This window comes from Triticum dicoccoides, chromosome 4A (genome assembly GCF_002162155.2).
Source record: "Triticum dicoccoides isolate Atlit2015 ecotype Zavitan chromosome 4A, WEW_v2.0, whole genome shotgun sequence".
NCBI classification, from domain to species: Eukaryota; Viridiplantae; Streptophyta; class Magnoliopsida; order Poales; family Poaceae; genus Triticum; species Triticum dicoccoides.
The window spans coordinates 718,321,700-718,324,644 of record NC_041386.1 but is presented as its reverse complement, the minus strand read 5'-3'; the positions used below and the strand labels follow the sequence as shown (position 1 = coordinate 718,324,644).

At 49.7% G+C, this 2,945-nt stretch overlaps 1 pseudogene; it reads right to left on the bottom strand.

Annotated features, from left to right (window-relative positions):
- The window catches only part of LOC119284225, a 4,763-nt pseudogene extending 2,182 nt beyond the window's left edge, over positions 1 to 2,581 (bottom strand).
- Between the last annotated feature and the right edge of the window lie 364 nt (positions 2,582 to 2,945).

Below are 2,945 nucleotides of genomic sequence, written 5' to 3'. Positions count from 1 at the left end.
CGGCGGTAGAGTTGGAAAATGGGCCCTTCAGTCCCAGTTGTGTCTCCAACCAGGACTATAGGTCAGACCCCATTAGTCCCGGTTTGTGTCTCCAACCGGGACTATAGGTCAGACCCCATTAGTCCCGGTTTGTGGCACAAACCGGTACTAAAGGGGCTCGTGGGGCCCCGGCCTGACGCCAGTCTGCCACCACCCCTTTAGTACCGGTCCGTGACACGAACCGGCATTAATGCATAGCTGTTCGAACCAGGACTAATGGTACCATTAGTACCTGATCAAAATTGAACCGAGACTAATGTGTCTAACATTAGGTCCTTTTTCTACTAGTGACGATGGGGCCGGCGTCGCAGCCATACTGCTCGAAGTCGCACGGCACCATAGCAGTGGCCGCGAAGGCGTCAAGAAAGGCGAAGCGGACAACCGTGAGGCCGCATGGTTCTTCTCCATGGACTTCGCGGCAGGACGAGCAAAGCACATGGTCGGCGTCACACTGGCGGCAAGATTCAGGGACGTCAGTTCAGGAAGCAGGATCCAGATATGATATGCAAGGAGACAATTAATTGATGAAAGAAAATTTGGATCCATGGCGATACATACCTTGAAGATGGGGGGTTTCAGAGGGAGGCGGCAGGTATGGCAGTCCAGCAGCCGGCCTAACAGGCTAACGCTCACGCCCTGCCGCGGTTCCGTCACCGTGGCGGTGGCTACCACCGCAAGAGCTCGTTCTCCTCCATGGCTCATGTTTTTCTCCTTTGAGAATGACGGCGCGGGGGAGAGTGGTGGTGGATGTGATTCTAGCGCTGAAAGCATCGGCGATTTATAGCGCTAATCGTAGACCCTGAGCACCACTTTTAATTATAGTGGGATGTGTTGCGTTACATAGCTGCTACTATAGTACTAATAGTACACAACTACACACACCATATAATTAACAATCAGAATAGTTGGCATCAAATGTTTGGTGCAGCAATTATGGTGTCCGGCTAGACACAACATTGATCACTTGCAAACCTTTTATATATAACTAGCTTCTTCCCCATGTAGCAGGATCACATTTGTTTCTACGGGGAGAATGGCAGGAGTGTCGGAGGCGAGTGAAAATGAGGAGCATACGCATGTCAGGCGAGTGAAAATGAGTGAAAATGGTAAACGGTGCGGATGCCAGGAAAGCACGATTGAAATAGGGAATGGGATGTATTGGAAATTGGAGTCGAGGAGATTTATAGAAGCATACGCATGCAACATGTGCTTGATGCCCCTAAGCCAGTCATCTTCATCCAGGGCCTCAATAGAGGAGCGGAGCACACGTGGCTTAAGGTGCAAGAGCTTGTTGAGATGGACGCACGCATTGGCGCCTTTGTGCTGACCGTTGCTTAGATTGTTGTTAAGCGTGATGGGGTCGAGGATCTGCATCATAGCTTGGCACTTACGCCGCATCTCGAACATCACATGTGCCATGCTGGGTGGCACTGAGGCTGTACCATCTTCACTACCAGAGTTGTGAGTGTTAACACGAGACATCTTGATGATAACATTAACGGTTAGGTTAGAAATAGCATGTGGATCCTCTAAAGAAGTGCTGTAAAAGGATTAACCCAAGATTGCAGGAATTGGTAAATCAAACTAGTCCTAGCTAGGAATTAACTCATGCATGGTTTAAGTACATATCCAAGAATAGAAACTCAACCACTAAAGATTGTGATGCCATCGGGAGTGGTGATGTTGGTGTGGTAATATTGCCCCAGAGGTAATAATAAAGTTTATTTCCATATTTATGATTGATTTTATCGTGTCAGGCTAGAATTGCATTAGTGTCTGAAGAAGAGATTCATAGGATAACCTAATTTCATGTGTGGGATAATAAATGTCAAAAAGATCAATAGCTAGGCATATAAACTAGCTCATGTATTGCTGATGATCTTATTTTCCTGAGCATGGGCATAGTTAATGTCACAAGGATGCCGCCAATAATGAGAGCACATTGTTAGGGTCATGATGGTGTTATCGACTTACGAAATACTCTGGTATCATGTCGTCAATATGTTGTCGGTTCTCATAATGCGCTATGTTACCTCGCATCCTTAGACCATGAAAATATCATAGACCTGGATGTCAGATGGTTAGAGCATCTCCAGCCGTTGGCCCCCCAGGGGGCTCGAAAATTCGCTGCCTGGAGGCGACCCGGCGAAAAAATCGGCTTGGGGCCGATCGGGTTCCCAGCCGCCGGCCCCAGGGTCGACCCAGAAGTTTTTTTTTAAAGATTAAACATACGTCCGGCTAAAATTCGGCAAACGGGCATAAACTTGGGATAATTGACGAAAACCCCCCTTGTTCGCAAATCCTTGATCATATACCCCCCGCCGCTGTCTCTGACATGTGGGGTTTAAGTGGCCTGGGGGGTTATCATCAAATCTCCCGCCATCGAGGACGATGACTCCACCAGTTTTTTACATAGCAAACTTAAAAACTAAAAGCCTAGCTACAGGAAGAGCGTGTTGAGCTTGGCGAAGCCCTCGTCGTCACCGCCATCGCCACCGTCGTCCTTCTCCTCCTTGACGCACCGGTGGCAGCGCGCCGTCATCGAGGACGATGACTTCTCCCTCGTCGCGGGCCCGGCGACGAGCGGAGTACTGCTCTAGGGCGCGGCACTAGCGCTCTAGCTCAGTCTGCACCCAGTCGCCGCGCGCCCATTTCAATGCCGCCTCCTCGGAGAGGCCTGGCTCACGGAGTCTCAACATTGTCTACTTATGGCGCGATGGATGACATTGAAAGTCAAGGCGGCTGTTGGCTCTGTTTTACCTACTGAACCTGGCACAACCTACCACGGCCGGTCGATTCCAGACGGATATGCTAGGGTGATGGTGGATCAAGTAACAAACGGATTTGAGGACCTTGAGCTTGACCACCCTACGGGTGAAGGGGAGATTCGGCTAGGTTCTTCTCTG